This window comes from Natator depressus, chromosome 3 (assembly GCF_965152275.1).
Source record: "Natator depressus isolate rNatDep1 chromosome 3, rNatDep2.hap1, whole genome shotgun sequence".
In the NCBI taxonomy this organism is placed as follows: Eukaryota; Metazoa; Chordata; order Testudines; family Cheloniidae; genus Natator; species Natator depressus.
Window position 1 is genome coordinate 24,909,956 of NC_134236.1, and position 17,758 is coordinate 24,927,713.

Sequence of the window (17,758 nt, forward strand, 5' to 3'; positions counted from 1 at the left end):
TTTGTGTCCATTTATTCTTTTGCATAGAGACTGTCCAGTGCTGTTCTTCCTATGCAGTAGATTTTACATGCATAAATATGAGACAGATGGCATATACATTCCCACCTAGTTCATAGATCACAAAGCTAATGAAATCTATGCTGAGGCAATGGGTGACTTTGCTGTATAGTGAAAAGTGTAGTGCAAATATGGAAAAGCCAAGCCAAGGGCTATGCCCCCCCCCCCGACCTCAGAAGGTGCAGAAGGGTTAGATAGGATTGCTGTGCATTCTGGGTAAAATTAAACCTCGAGAGTCAGCACCCATGCACTGCCTGGGTCCCATTTAAACCCTAGTGTGAGGGTTTATGTGCTCCATAAAGCTTGTGCTGGCTCTATGTTCAGGGGAGACTTTTACCCTAAAACTTGTTTTAAAGAAATGTTTTTAGTTTTTATGTAATAGATGTAAACTGTGACAACTGTTGTTTGGTACATAGCCTAATACACAAGCAGCCTGTGATTTGAGATGTACCTGGAATTCCTAACATTCCCCAGGACAGGCTGGCACTCCTTTGCGCTAGGCTATAACGTATTTTATTTTTTTTTGTTAATATTCCAAACACAAAGTGCCTATTTCTGCTGTGTTCGGCACCAATGCCTTTATTGACGTCTGGATTGCATTTGGCTGACCATGTAGTTGTATGTACCTTGCAAATATGTAGAACAAATCCCCCTTTTGAGCATAAAGCTCATGGTTTGAGCCTGCCCCCAGATATGCTCTCAGATTTCCTCACGTCACCGGTAAAATCTCTTACTATGCTTGTGCTCGTGGCAAGATGGCACTGAGAATCTGCACAGTGAAAGGACAGTGGTGCCTCTTAACGTAGACAGCAGACTTTATACCTCACTTGTCAGGAAAAGAGTAGCACAACGGGAAGGACAGGAGGAAATTAGTTTAATAGTTTATGGATGAAGAGATGCCTCAAAGGAACCTGCTTATGCTATTAACCCTGATCCAACTGCCATCAAAGTCAGTAAGAGTGTTTTTGTTGGCAGTCAAATAAAACTCCATGCCCCTGATGTCCAAATGCAAATTCTGAAGCCCCACTATCTTGCACTGACAACAAAAATAATAGTGGGCTAGATTAGATCTTGAGGCACAGCCCTTAGCAGGGACGGTGCATGAATGGTACCTTCCCAGGAGTAGCTCCAGGTGGTGCTGAACACCCCTCTGAAGTACAATTTCTTCCTTGCTTCGTACTTCCTCTGGTGGAGTAATAACTTGCTGCTGGTGAAAGCTGAAGTGCACTGGCAGTGATGTGTGTGGAAACCGGCGCAGGCTCACATGGCACAGTGCTGTTCTGTGCTATTCCTGGCTGATGCTATCACTTTAAAATATGCCCACAGCTATAAAAGTGAAATCACCACACCTCAATTTACATTGCCTGCCCTATTTATTTTTTCCAAGTCCCCTATATGTACTTTTTTTCCTAAGTTCATTCCCTCATTTAGCACTGGACCAGGGAAGGACTATATATTTTGTCCAGTGACTTGGGAGTAATTCTTTTTAGATGGTGCAGCTCCTCCCATTTATACCAGTTAGGGATCTGGTCCTTAAGTGGATTTTGTGTGGTGGGTGACTATGTTTAGAACAAGCTCACAAAGTCATAGAGGTTAAGACCAGAAGGGACCACAAGATCATCTAGTCTGACTTCCTGTACAGCACAGGCCACCAACATCAGCCAGCACCTGCACACTCAACGCAACAACCACATTTAAATCAATGTATTACAACCCACAAGAGACTAAACTATTACGTGCCACGGCAGAGAATAGGAGGGACCAAGATGCACCAGTGCCCATTGCCCCTGCAGTGGCAGGGAAATAAGTCAGTGAGATATACCCAGATACTCCTGGCAAGTGACCCGCACCAACAAGCTGCAGAAGATGAAAAAATTCCTTCCCTACTCCACATATGGTGATCAGTTAGACCCTGAGCATGTGAGCAAGAACCAGCCAACCAAGCACCTGAGAAAAAAAATACTCAGGGCCTGGGCCCACCCTGTCCAGTGCTGTCCATCTTCAGCCATGGCCCTCTCTGATGCTTCAACCACGGGAGATCATCCCACTTCCTGAATACATTGGTGGGGGATAAAATGCATTGTCTAGCTCTTTTACACATACATTAGTTTAAACATGCAGCATTAGAAAACCCTTGATTGATAAGCACAAATAAAAAAATAAAGGTGTACTTGGCAGGGTCTTAAAAGAAACCATTTCAGGGCTCTGAAACCATTGCCCACAATACCTGATACAAGATCACCCAACAACAAGCAAGACATTAGAAATATAAAGGGCTCTTGAGCGCTAAATTTTCACAGCAGATCAGCACAAAGTTATTTAGCACAGATGTTTCTGTAATTGTGATACACTGGGAAAAAAGTCTCTGTTCAAACTTTAGTGGCTCCCAGACTCACACTTCCACCTGTGTGTTGTGGTGGTCTAGTCTTAACACACTGGGCTGTAATGTGAACCATGTGCTAACATGTGTCTGGCTCAAAAAGTTGTTAAGGCTTTCCCGCCGCCGCCCCCATGCTCTCCACACATCTTTAAGTGGGTTCCTTTGTTTCTACTTTTATGTTTAAAAGATTTATCAAATGGGAAGCATAAAGGCACTAAGTAGCTCATGGGATTGCTTATGTGGGAGCGAGCCAGTGCAGATCCACCTAGTGTGGTAGTGCTCCGAAGTTGCTACCCTGTGATGTATGTGCAGTGGCCTGTGTGAAATGAGTGGGGGGGTCCCGGTTACAGCGGGGTGAATTATTTGTAGAGCACAAGTTGTTTAATGCAGCTAGTCTCTTTTGGTGTTAGCAAATTATCTGTGAACAGACTTTGTGTTTTACAGACGTGTTCATTATTGAACAAGCGGTTTATACAAATATATTTCAGCCTGTGGGTTGTCTCATGATCTATTTATTACAGCTATTATTCTGATTATGGGCTTTTTTGTATTGTGCTTTGTGATATGGCCACCTAAATGGATGGTGATGATGATGATTTATTTGTATTATCATAGCACCTGGGAGCCCTAGTCCAGGAGCAGGATCCTGTTCTGCGAGGGGCCATACACTCATAGAACAAAAAGTCAGTCCCAGGATGATTCCCAAACCCACAATGAGCCTTCAAAAAGGCAGAGTGAACATTTCCATCACAAATGTTTTTGAAAATACATATTTGCATGATTCCTCATCCCACTGTTTTTCTGTGAAAAGTTTTGATTAAAGAAAAAAGCCTGTAGAAATATTAGTGGAAAACAAATACAAAGGGACATGAAACAAAATATTCAAATATCCTTTCCCCCCTCATTTTCACACTCCCAGTTAAAGTACAAATATTTTAAAATTATACCTATTTTATGGATTATATGTTCCCTTATTACTGTAAAATCTGAGCTCCTCAAAGTCTTTAATACTCAAACTAGACTTGGTCAGAAATTTTCTAAGGCAATATTTTTCTATTAGAAAATACTGATATTGTAAGCTAAATGTTTTGTGGGAATGTCTTCTGGGGGAAAATGGGGAAATAAAAAGCAGTTTGAGATGATGAAAATGTTCCATTTTGCTATTTCCCAAAAGGACCATTTTGATTTTTTGTTTTGCATCTACTTATTTTTTAGAGAATTGAAATGTAAAAAAATTTCAAAATTTGAACAAAACATAGTGATTTTATGAAACTAAAACATTTAGATCAATCCAAAACGTGTGTGTGTGTTTATCTCTCCCCCACCCCCCAAAGGATTGTGCTTCACAGTAATTTAAAATGTTTTGGTTTTATTCCATTTTAGAATGGAAACATTTTTAGAACTTGCAGGAACAGCAAACCAAGTTCCCATTCCACTCAACTCACAAACACTGTGCCTTCCCCTTTCACAAGTGCTGAACTGAGACTGTATGTCTACACTACGGAATAAGGTCGAATTTATAGAAGTCGGTTTTTTAGAAATCGGTTTTATATATTCAAGTGTGTGTGTCCCCACAGAAAATGCTCTAAGTGCATTAAGTGCATTAACTCGGCGGAGTGCTTCCACAGTACCGAGGCTAGAGTCGACTTCCGGAGCGTTGCACTGTGGGTAGCTATCCCACAGTTCCCGCAGTCTCCGCTGCCCATTGGAATTCTGGGTTGGGATCCCAATGCCTGATGGGGCTAAAACATTGTCGCGGGTGGTTCTGGGTACATATCGTCAGTCCCCCCTTCCCTCCCTCCCTCCGTGAAAGCAAGGGCAGACAATCGTTTCGCGCCTTTTTTCCTGAGTTACCTGTGTGGACGCCATACCACCGCAAGCATGGAGCCCGCTCAGGTAACCGTCACCGTATGTCTCCTGGGTGCTGGCAGACGCGGTACGGCATTGCTACACAGTAGCAGCAACCCATTGCCTTGTGGCAGCAGACGGTACAATACGACTGGTAGCCATCATCGTCATGTCCAAGGTGCTCCTGGCCGCGTCGGCTGGGAGCGCCTGGGCAGACATGGGCGCAGGGACTAAATTTGGAGTGACTTGACCAGGTCATTCTCTTTAGTCCTGCAGTCAGTCCTATTGAACCGTCTTATGGTGAGCAGGCAGGCAATATGGATTGCTAGCAGTCGTACTGTACCATCTTCTGCCGGGCAGGCAAGAGATGACGATGGCTAGCAGTCGTATTGTACCATCTTCTGCCGAGCAGCCATGAGATGTGGATGGCATGCAGTCCTTCTGCACCGTCTGCTGCCAGCCAAAGATGTAAAAGATAGATGGAGTGGATCAAAACAAGAAATAGACCAGATTTGTTTTGTACTCATTTGCCTCCTCCCCCATCTAGGGGACTCATTTCTCTAGGTCACACTGCAGTCACTCACAGAGAAAGTGCAGCGAGGTAAATCTAGCCATGTATCAATCAGAGGCCAGGCTAACCTCCTTGTTCCAATAAGAACAATAACTTAGGTGCACCATTTCTTATTGGAACCCTCCGTGAAGTCCTGCCTGAAATACTCCTTGATGTAAAGCCACCCCCTTTGTTGATTTTAGCTCCCTGAAGCCAACCCTGTAAGCCGTGTCGTCAGTCGCCCCTCCCTCCGTCAGAGCAACGGCAGACAATCATTCCGCGCCTTTTTTCTGTGCGGACGCCATACCAAGGCAAGCATGGAGGCCGCTCAGCTCACTTTGGCAATTAGGAGCACATTAAACACCACACGCATTATCCAGCAGTATATGCAGCACCAGAACCTGGCAAAGCGATACCGGGCGAGGAGGCGACGTCAGCGTGGTCACGTGAGTGATCAGGACATGGACACAGATTTCTCTGAAAGCATGGGCCCTGCCAATGCATGCATCATGGTGCTAATGGGGCAGGTTCATGCTGTGGAACGCCGATTCTGGGCTCGGGAAACAAGCACAGACTGGTGGGACCGCATAGTGTTGCAGGTCTGGGACGATTCCCAGTGGCTGTGAAACTTTTGCATGCGTAAGGGCACTTTCATGGAACTTTGTGACTTGCTTTCCCCTGCCCTGAAGCGCATGAATACCAAGATGAGAGCAGCCCTCACAGTTGAGAAGCGAGTGGCGATAGCCCTGTGGAAGCTTGCAATGCCAGACAGCTACCGGTCAGTTGGGAATCAATTTGGAGTGGGCAAATCTACTGTTGGGGCTGCTGTGATGCAAGTAGCCCACGCAATCAAAGATCTGCTGATATCAAGGGTAGTGACCCTGGGAAATGTGCAGTTCATAGTGGATGGCTTTGCTGCAATGGGATTCCCTAACCTTGGTGGGGCCATAGACGGAACCCATATCCCTATCTTGGCACCGGAGCACCAAGCGGCCGAGTACATAAACCGCAAGGGGTACTTTTCAATAGTGCTGCAAGCTCTGGTGGATCACAAGGGACGTTTCACCAACATCAACGTGGGATGGCCGGGAAAGGTACATGACGCTCGCATCTTCAGGAACTCTGGTCTGTTTCAAAAGCTGCAAGAAGGGACTTTATTCCCAGACCAGAAAATAACTGTTGGGGATGTTGAAATGCCTATATGTATCCTTGGGGACCCAGCCTACCCCTTAATGCCATGGTTCATGAAGCCATACACAGGCAGCCTGGACAGTAGTCAGGAGCTGTTCAACTACAGGCTGAGCAAGTGCAGAATGGTGGTAGAATGTGCATTTGGACGTTTAAAGGCGCGCTGGCGCAGTTTACTGACTCGCTTAGACCTCAGCGAAACCAATATTCCCACTGTTATTACTGCTTGCTGTGTGCTCCACAATATCTGTGAGAGTAAGGGGGAGACATGTATGGCGGGGTGGGAGGTTGAGGCAAATCGCCTGGCTGCTGGTTACGCACAGCCAGACACCAGGGCGGTTAGAAGAGCACAGGAGGGTGCGGTACGCATCAGAGAAGCTTTGAAAACCAGTTTCATGACTGGCCAGGCTACGGTGTGAAAGTTCTGTTTGTTTCTCCTTGATGAAACCCCCCGCCCCTTGGTTCACTCTACTTCCCTGTAAGCTAACCACCCTCTCCTCCTCCCTTCGATCACCGCTTGCAGAGGCAATAAAGTCATTGTTGCTTCACATTCATGCATTCTTTATTCATTCATCACACAAATAGGGGGATGACTACCAAGGTAGCCCAGGAGGGGTGGTGGAGGAAGGAAGGAAAATGCCACACAGCACTTTAAAAGTTTACAACTTTAAAATTTATTGAATGACAGCCTTCTTTTTTTTGGGCAATCCTCTGTGGCGGAGTGGCTGGTTGGCCGGTGGCCCCCCCACCGCGTTCTTGGGCGTCTGGGTGTGGAGGCTATGGAACTTGGGGAGGAGGGCGGTTGGTTACACAGGGGCTGTAGTGGCAGTCTGTGCTCCAGCTGCCTTTGCTGCAGCTCAACCATACACTGGAGCATACTGGTTTGATCCTCCAGCAGCCTCAGCATTGAATCCTGCCTCCTCTCATCACGCTGTCGCCACCTTTCAGCTTCAGCCTTCTCTTCAGCCCGCCACTTACTCTCTTCAGCCCGCCACTTACTCTCTTCAGCCCGCCACCTCTCCTCCCGGTCATTTTGTGCTTTCCTGCACTCTGACATTATTTGCCTCCACGCATTCGTCTGTGCTCTGTCAGTGTGGGAGGACAGCATGAGCTCGGAGAACATTTCATCTTGAGTGCGTTTTTTTTTCTTTCTAATCTTCACTAGCCTCTGGGAAGGAGAAGATCCTGTGATCATTGAAACACATGCAGCTGGTGGAGGAAAAAAACGGGACAGCGGTATTTAAAAAGACACATTTTATAAAACACTGGCTACACTCTTTCAGGGTAAACCTTGCTGTTAACATTACATACATAGCACATGTGCTTTTGTTACAAGGTCACATTTTGCCTCCCCCCACCGCGTGGCTACCCCCTCAACCCTCCCCTCTCCCTGTGGCTAACAGCGGGGAACATTTCTGTTCAGCCACAGGCAAACAGCCCAGCAGGAATGGGCTCCTCTGAGTGTCCCCTGAAGAAAAGCACCCTATTTCAACCAGGTGACCATGGATTATATCTCACTCTCCTGAGGATAACACAGAGAGATAAAGAACGGATGTTGTTTGAATGCCAGCAAACATACACTGCAATGCTTTGTTGTACAATGATTCCCGAGTACGTGTTACTGGCCTGGAGTGGTAAAGTGTCCTACCATGAAGGACGCAATAAGTCTGCCCTCCCCAGAAACCTTTTGCAAAGGCTTTGGGAGTATATCCAGGAGAGCCGCGAATGCCAGGGCAAAGTAATCCTTTCACATGCTTGCTTTTAAACCATGTATAGTATTTTAAAAGGTACACTCACCGGAGGTCCCTTCTCCGCCTGCTGGGTCCAGGAGGCAGCCTTGGGTGGGTTCGGGGGGTACTGGCTCCAGGTCCAGGGTGAGAAACAGTTCCTGGCTGTCGGGAAAACCGGTTTCTCCGCTTGCTTGCTGTGAGCTATCTACAACCTCATCATCATCATCTTCTTCATCCCCAAAACCTGCTTCCGTATTGCCTCCATCTCCATTGAAGGAGTCAAACAACACGGCTGGGGTAGTGGTGGCTGAACCCCCTAAAATGGCATGCAGCTCATCACAGAAGTGGCATGTTTGGGGCTCTGACCCGGAGCGGCCGTTCGCCTCTCTGGTTTTCTGGTAGGCTTGCCTTAGCTCCTTCAGTTTCACGCGGCACTGCTTCGGGTCCCTGTTATGGCCTCTGTCCTTCATGCCCTGGGAGATTTTGACAAAGGTTTTGGCATTTCGAAAACTGGAACAGAGTTCTGATAGCACAGATTCCTCTCCCCATACAGCGATCAGATCCCGTACCTCCCGTTCGGTCCATGCTGGAGCTCTTTTGCGATTCTGGGACTCCATCATGGTCACCTCTGCTGATGAGCTCTGCATGGTCACCTGCAGCTTGCCACGCTGGCCAAACAGGAAATGAGATTCAAAAGTTCGCGGTTCTTTTCCTGTCTACCTGGCCAGTGCATCTGAGTTGAGAGTGCTGTCCAGAGCGGTCAAAATGAAGCACTCTGGGATAGCTCCCGGAGGCCAATACCGTCGAATTGTGTCCACAGTACCCCAAACTCGACCCAGCAAGGCCGATTTAAGCGCTAATCCACTTGTCAGGGGTGGAGTAAGGAAATCGATTTTAAGAGCCCTTTAAGTCGAAATAAAGGGCTTCATCGTGTGGACGGGTGCAGGTTTACATCGATTTAATGCTGCTAAATTCGACCTAAAGTCCTAGTGTAGACCAGGGCACAGAGACTTTGGCCTTGTCTACACACACAAGTTGTGCCGCTTTAGCTATATGGGTATACTGGTAACCCTGCTTAGTGTGGACACCATGGGTGGCGCATAATGGAGGCTGGAAGAGGCTAAGCCTCTCCAAACCTCACGCCGCAGTGGGCGGGGCAGTAGCAGATTACTGCATGGGGCCTGGCCAATTTGGGGCCTCTGGAAAAATCTCCCCCTGCCATGGCCCCAGGCTGGAGGAACTCTCGCTCCCCACCGGGGCCGTGGCGGGAGCACAGAGCTTTTCCAGTCTTGGGACCGCAGTGAGGGGAGGGGACGCAGAAAGGAGCAAGTGGGGGCAAGGCCTCAGGGGAAAGAGGAGGAGTGGGGGTGGAATGGGGTGGGACCATGGGCGTGGCCACAGGTGGAAGGGGCGGGGCCTCGGCCAGAAGAGGCGGGGCAGTGGGCTAGCTTCCACAAGGGGAAGCTTCACCCACCACCCATGGTGGACTCAGTTATACCTGTCTAAAAATGCTTACACCGGTATTGCATATTCCTATATGGAACGGGTAGGTAATCTTACTGGCAGAAATGCACTCATACTGGTATGCCCACACTAGGGGTTGAAATGGTATAACTATATCCATGAAAATAGTTGTACCAGTACAATAACTCTGTGTAGACCAGGACTAAGTGACTTGCCCAAAGGAAGCCTGCGGTAGAGCTAAGACTTGAACCTAGGTATCTACAGAGCAAGGTGAACTCCATAACCAGTGAACCATCATCTCTCCTTAATTAACATTTGTATTAACATAACATGCACGCACATATAAAAATAATACACTTTCAAATCCTTATAAACCATGATGCCTTTCTACACATTTAGCCCTCAGCCTCCTACAACAGCCCTCCAAAATGGCTGCTGTGTGTCAGCATTTCTGGTTCTTTCCCTGACCTGGGATTAGATGCCATTCAGACAGTTCAAAACATGCATTGCTCACACGTACACAAAACTGAGAGATTATCATGAAAAATTGAACCTTGCAAGGGTTATACAAGCAAGCCATCAGCCCACATGGAGTCATTAAAAGGATTTGTAGAAAAGTTATGATTTCAATTAAAAGAAAAAGATTGCGTCACAAATATTTTGAGAACAGAACAAAGGACCAAAGCCACTGAATAAACTACAGTATTTGCAAAAAAATGGTTTGACCAGCTCTTATTGGTAAGCCTAGTAGATGACAGAATGCACATGGAGACTGAAATACTATTGTGCCACACAGAACTGACCCCTGCTCCAGGTCAGGATTGAAGCATATTGGCAGAAGGGGGAAGCGTCTATTATGGTGTAAATGCTGCACATGTGCTTTATAATAATAATTATAATTAATTAATAAATAATATTCTGTATTGTGGTAGAACCTGGGAGCCTTAAGTCCTGGACCAAGGCCTCATTGTGCTAGGCACTGTACAAACACAGAAAAAAGATGGTCCCTGCCCCAGAAAGTTTAGGATTACAACTGGTTGAAAATAGGAACATTTGGGGGGAAATATTTGCAAAAAAGTAATTTTTGTTAAAATTTCACAGTTTGGAATGTTTGGACTAGCTCTCTCGCTGGTCAAAAAGCAGGATTAGCATTTTGTGAAAACTTCTGCCAAAAATAAATCCCGATATTTGAAATGTCCACAAAGAAGGCATTAAAATATTTAAATTCAGAAGATAAATTGCAAAGAAATTCATTTTTTAAATTAAAATTTTCAGTTTTAACAAAAAATAATCAAAAAATTGAAATTCAGAACGTTTCTATTGAGGACTTCACTTGCCAGGATTGTCAATGCAGCACCTTTCACAAGAACTAAAAACACCCCTAAAGCAATAATAGTAAATTATTAAATAATCAATATTCAATTAAAATAATACATGAATATTAAAAAAAGTGTAAACAATACTGGCATTAAATGTAGGTGTTATGACTCTAAATACGTTTTCCTTTTCTCCTTATCAGTGCAGTCATTAGCTGATGTTTAAGGGGATGTTATTCTTGCACTTAGCTGTACTATTGTTGTCTCCCAGTGTATGTACGTATTAAAATGAGTATTGTTTGATACTGGGGGGCTAGCTCTTGACCCCTTTAAATCTGCTTTGCATTGCTCTCGTAATGCAAAACAGACTTCATGCTGGCCTATGTAGTGAGGGGATTCCTCCACTGGCATAGATCCAGTGTAGCCAGCCATCCTTCACAATCCCAGGCCCTTCACATCCTTGCAGCCGGTCGGGGACCTGGCGGAAGGATATGGGGCACGATCCTTGTGCTACTGCTGAAACAGATTCACAGTTGCAGCTGGGTAAAACTCAGAGGAGCCCCAACTCTGCTCTTATTTAAGCTAGTGACCAAACTGACCCCCAGCCAGCTCCAAGATAGGGTGATTGTAAAGGTGGTCTGTAATCACTTTTGCCTCTCTTGCCCCACCACGAGCACTGTTCTGCAATACCCATAGGCTCAGCCTGGGGGCTCATTGCTATATTTTCTCTTAGAATTGAAAAGGAGACCAATGTTTAAGCAAAGTCTGTAATAATGACATTTGCAAGTTCTTTTAACTTGTGTTTTTTTCGATGTAAAGTATGTCCCCTACCCCAAGATTCATAAAAGGTCGCAACATAATAAATCAGCACTTAAACATCTAAGGCATAATCATTAATTATAACTTAATGTCACACAGACAAAAAATATATAAATCAGCAATCAATTCTACTTGACTTTTTAACAAGCATTACATCCATTTAAAAGGCTAAACAAACTCTTTTTCGTCAGAAATATTATTCTTACAAGAAGCAACAGGCCTATTGTGGTACTTCAGTGCTGAGCTCAGAATCCACATGTTTGGTCTTTGAAGCATAGATTGGCCTGCGTGTCTTGGAAAGGACCTTGGGGATCTTGCGTAAACAATTCTGGAGATAATGCTTTGCTGTAATGATGTTTGTATTTTCTTTGTGAAACTGCAGTGGAAACCTGGCAACTCATGGAAAACATTTGTGGTTCCAATGAATTCACCTATAACTGTGAGGGATAAGACTATGCAGAATTGAACTGATACAATCTTTCAGTTTAATTCACAGCTGGAGGATTAAAATAAAACATGAGAGGCCAGCACAGTGGAGCAGCAAGAGCGCTGGAAGCTGTTTGCTAAATTGTAGGTCTAAGAAGGATCTCAAAGAGTTAAATTTCCGGGTCACTGAAAGTGAGCTTTGCTACTCTGGTTGTGGTAGGGAGGTGGCTCTCCCAGGGCTTCTGGGAAATTGGTAATAGCTGCTTGATGCACAATCACTAACAACCTGGGAAGGAGAAGATCCATGGAATAGAATCAGAATCAGTGTCTGGAGAGGCCTTTTATATCCACTTACTCCTAGTTGGCACAAGAACCAGCTACTAGAGTTGGGCAAAACTCTAGATTAATGATTTGTGAGTTTTTGCCAATTGCATGGTGATATTTTGTGAAAATAGAAGCATTTTACATCGGCAGTCTACTCCTTTCCCCTCAGCTCACACAGAGAAATTAGCCTAGAGCCCTGCTCCCTGCAAGAAAGTTAAGCAGCGATACTCAGACCTCAGTGGTTCAGGAGCCAAATTAGCAATCTCCATTATCCAAAAGAGCCACAGTAGTGTGAAGTCATTGTTTGATTTACTATTATTATTATTTTATCAACTACAGTTGGTTAATAACATAGTAAAAGCATCCTGCTTGGTTAATAACTTAGACTGGTTAATAATTAAATCACAGTGTTTTAATATCATGTGCTTCAAAGAGGCACAGAAGACACATTAAAGAGTCTCTTGTGGCTCGTGAGCCTCAGTCTGAGTATTACTGCACTATATATCCTGTACTTTAGGAGGCCTGGAATGTGCAGGGGCAACTACGCTTGCTAGGCGTGCTTTGGGTAAATGTATGCAAACAGAGTATTGGAAAACAGAGTTGCTGTGCAGATAGGCTAGATCATTGCAAGGATGAGCAAGGCAACCAAGCATTTCCTGCAAGTGATGTCCCTATAGAGATCTCCTTGTTTAGCATCAGCATATGTACACAGAGGGCAAGCATCACATCACTTTCTCCATTCTTATATGTCAGTGTGCCAGAGTTCTGAGTATTAACACTCCTGCGAGTGCAGCTCTGAGTGTCTTCTGAGTGAAGACTGACAGTTATGCTGGATTGTGCATGTGTGCTGGTTTAATGGGACAGATGTCTATTATGGAACCACATCAAGAACAACAAAATCCACTTTAACTTGTGACCCTATGCAAGTTTTGAACCCAGATCTTCAGAAAGAAAAGGCTGTTTTCTGAACCCTCTAGCTCAGTGTTTCTCAACCTTTTTGATACTAGGGATAGGCTTGCTGCCTTCTTAAGCTGTAGTAGAGAGATCTCAGAGGCTGGTACTGGTCCATGGACTGATCGTTGGGGAACACTGCTCTCTATCCCTTTGACTCTAGCTTCATATTGTCTTTTCCCTCTGCCTTCCTATTGAGCGTGGACTGTATAACCTGCAGTCTCCAATCCTTGTAAAGTACCAGTCACCTAGGCCTGACCTGCAGCAGCCCTTCCTGCTGCCGACCTAAAGTAAAATATATTGCTCTATTTTATCAGATTACAATGAAACAATTCAAGAAATTTCTCCAGTACTATCTATAATGTGATCAAACAACACTTAAGATACCTTCACATTGAACAAAGATATATTGGATACTTCTGACCTGTAAAGTCTACTGGGAGTGTAGTTATTTGACAAGAAATAAATAAAAGATATTTAAGCTTCAAGTCTGTTAGAGACAATACTTGACAAGTGGGCCCTAAAAAAATGCTTGGAAAATTCCATGTTATACCGTAGGTCTTTGTAGCATCTTTTGATTTAGAGTTCAGCCCTGCTAAAGTCATTTATTTGAGAGGTGATTTTTGTGAACAGTCAGTAACAAGAAATAAAGAAGGTTAAATAATAGCCACTATAGTACATTTTTGTACCTATTGTCAATTTGCACTGCTATTCACTGGTAAGAAAAGGAATCTTCATTTTACTTGAGTTATGGCGTACTTTAAACAAAATATAAAAATAATCCCCAGCATTCTTGGGTCTTCTAAAGACAACCTTATACCCTAAATTTCTCAGTGATGTATAGATTGAAACAAAAACTTGATTTCTTAAATCTATCTAAGGAACTTTTATGTCCCCCATTAGCAGAGGACCTGAGCACCTCAAGGTCTTTAATGTTTTTATCCTCATGACACCCCTGGGATGCAGGGTAGTGCTCTTATCCCCATTTTACAGATGGGGAACTGAGACACAGAGAGATTAAGTGACTTGTCCATGGTCAGAAAGAAGTCTGAGGAAGAGATGGGAATTGACTCCTCATCTCTGGCAAGCATCCTAACCACTGGACCAGCCTTCTTCTCTTGAAGATCTTTTAGGTTATTGGCCATACTCTGCTTCACATATACCAGTGTAAATCCAGAGTAGTTCTGTTGCAGTTAGTGGCAGAACTCTCATAAAACATCTTGAAAATATCTTACCAGTTAGTTGTATGAACACAATGCATAAAAGGGAACATTTGAATGACCTCATCCTTTCTTACTGATTTTTTTAATGTGCTTTGTCTAATAAGTTACTATGTGCTCAGTAACATTAATATACAGTTTTGAGAATGATGACACAAAGATAATAAATGAAAAACATGAAAGTTAAAACAGAGATTACAGGCTTGCCTCTGTACTCATCAAAGTCAATGGGAGTTTTGCACATACAGAGTGAACTCCTGGCCCCACTGAAAGCAGTGGGAATTTTGCCATTGACTTCAATGAAGCCAGGGTTTCACCCGTAGACTTTCTACATTTGATTGTCTCATTTTCCACTAGTGTACATTGCTTACTTTTATTTGATGGTAGAAAGTATATTCCAAGCCTAAATGGAAATCACAGTGAAACAGTTTTAATGTACTACCCTTCATATGCATAGCTTAGTTTTTTACATTTATTTTTAGTTAAATTCTTTCTTCCTTTTTTTCCCTCCATAGTGGCTTTAGCTAATTTGCAGGGTTTTATAAATGTACCTTCAGGATAATATTTAGAAACACCCTTCATTTTATAATTAAAGTTTTACTTACTCCTTCTCCACACACATGTTGGCCTCTGAGCAAAACATAAACTCTCAAGTGGTATTTATTTAATTGCAATTTTCTGTAGAGTTATTTAAGAGGGGTTATTAGGTTAAAGCTATTTTAACCTATCTGACTGAACAGAATATGCTTGGTAGTGATTCACATCGAAGCTATGTTGCCCATAATATAGCAGCCCTTATGTTTTAATATTTCATGGATTTTTTGTATGGGGAAGAAGTAGATGTATGCATGAAAAACACCCAATGTCATTAATAATATTTTACCAGGAGAAAAGTTAGCCTTCTTGGGTAAATTTGCTAAATTAAACATGGATAATATGGCTTTCATGTTATATAGGCTTTGCTCCTTTTTCTCAACCCTCTGACATTTTGTGATATGGCATGGGTCTGTACAAACTTTAAAGGCGAGGCTGGGATTCACTCTACACGCTCACCCAGGGGAGGAGCAGGTGGAAGGCATCTCCTTTACTCTCCTGCCTGGGCTACTCCAGTGTGTGTGAGAAGGGAGCATTCTCTGCAGGGTTGTGAATGTGCATCTTATGTAGGTGAGCGTGCAGTGGATGGGAGTGTTCAGAGTGTTGGCTTCATCCCTCCCGCAGGGCCAGCCAACACAGATGAGCCAGCACATGGGAGATATAAGAATAACACAGATTACTTCCCCCTGTATCAAGGAGGAAACCGGGGACTCTATTGTGACCGAATGAGTGATACTACAGTGGTCTACTCATGGGGCAGTGCAACCACATCCTGCCTCATGCTCAGGGCTTGAGGCAAAGCCACAGCTTAGTCCTCAATTAGTCAATCATCTTCACTGTCGGTTCCAATGGATGCCACAGAGCATGCATTACAATCATATGTAAACCTATGTGCCAATAGGAAAAGAAAACCAGTGAACTTGCTACACATGAATCTGAGAGCTGAGATTCCTTGGTGCTGGTTGTTGTGAAAAATGGCTGGTTGTATAAAGAGAAAAAATATTACTAAAATATAGAAATGTCTCTTAGTACAATGTAAATAGAAATGTGATTTCACTTGCATTAGTATTTTCCTTATTGAGGAACTTTTTAAAAAATGTGTTGTTTGGGGGAGGGGAAGCGAGTGGAGGAATTTTAATGTGTTTTTGTACCCTGACTTATTGTCGGAACCGTGTTCTGATTAGTTGTTAGCAACTCGGCAAATGTGTGTTTGTCTCCATGGGAAGGAAGATGGATGTGTGAAGAGTCACCAAAGTTCCAGGGAGAAACGGAGCAAGACTGATTAGCTCCACCTCAGCATGACACCTGAGCTGTGTCCTTATCTAAGGGGGTAAATGGATCAGAATGTTACTGCCCATTTATTTATTCTCCTTCTGTTTGGAGACTTTCCCTGATTAATTGCTGTCTAGTAATTGCTGCTGTTAACTAATGTCAAACTTAATTAACCTGGAGTCTCTTCAGCCAGTACCTCAGCCCACCCATTTATAAAGAAGAGAAGGTCATCAGCTCAGAGGTTCTGAGGATGGCCACACTTTACCGATTCGTTTATTTGCTTTGGGCCTTGTTTGCTATTCCTGCTGCAATGCCTGGCGACAGCTTTCTAGAATTCCCATCACGTCTAATTGGCCTGCTGAAGCAGCAGTGAACACAAGATTTAAGAAATGTTTTCTTTAAAAACTTCTGGTCCTACAGACACTTTGAGATCAAGTTTCACTCTGCTGAAATCACACACGATTCCCTGTGATTTTCATGAGAAATACTGTAAGAAAGAATTAAAAGAGAAACATGTCTTGGTGGTTTGCAGGGACTGATGGCCGGGGGGACGAAGGGTGGGTGGTGGTAACATAGCAAGGCATCTACAGAATCTTTAGAGGTTGCCAAAATTAACACATACAAGGTATTCAGTATCAAAGTTTTCAATATTTGGCTCCATAAACAGAATACCGGTTGCAAAAACAAAGCTAAGGATTTCACGCTGATCACTTAAATAAAAACTGTTTAATTATGAACATTTGGGAAATGAAGTTATGAAGAACTGACCAATATTGCAATGGCTTCCTAGTGTTCATACCAGACTGTGAACACTGTGCCAGCATCCTACTGCTCAGTGTACTGTAGAGTCAGCTACAGTAAACAGTATCTGAAACTTAGCACAGAGCATGCTGATAGCATAGCGCAGAAGCAGTGCTGACTTGCCAGTAAAGCGGATCACTTTTAACATTAATCCATTGTCTGATTGACATATACTAAATGTATAATAGTCCAAAAAAATAAAGCTTGTGGCCCAGTTTTCAGAGGTGCTGACACTCACAGGTCAGGTTGCTGTAGTTTTGTTTGTTTTGTTTTTTGTTGATCAAGTTTTTCCATATAATAGATGTATGAAGATTTATATTAGACATAGAAATAAATCACTTGAGCATATAGCTACACTGCGGGTATATTTGCCATAAGAGATCAGATTTTTGTATCAGGATGTTACATACCATAAAATAGCATTTGCTTATCATTGACTTTAATAACTTCTTCAAAGAGATTTACATCAAAGCAAAATATAACTCTATGTAATAGTTGTCCTTTCCTCTCTAAAACTTTTGTCCATTCCTTAATCAGTCATCTCCCTGATTACTGCCACTTTATCCCCTTTGCCCTCCCTTCCTCTCATGGGCCTGCAGCCCCCTCTCTGATTATCCAAACCACCACCATAAAGTCATCTTCCTCTCACCCTCATACTTCAACGACTGCTGGCTCGCTTCTTCTTTTACTGCATCAATTCCAAGCTCCTTGTTCTAATGTCGAAGGGTCTGCTTGATCTCTCCTTTAGTTGCATCTCTGATTCTGTCACCTATCCCCTCTCTTGTTCTTTATGGCCTTAATTCAACAAGATAGTTAAG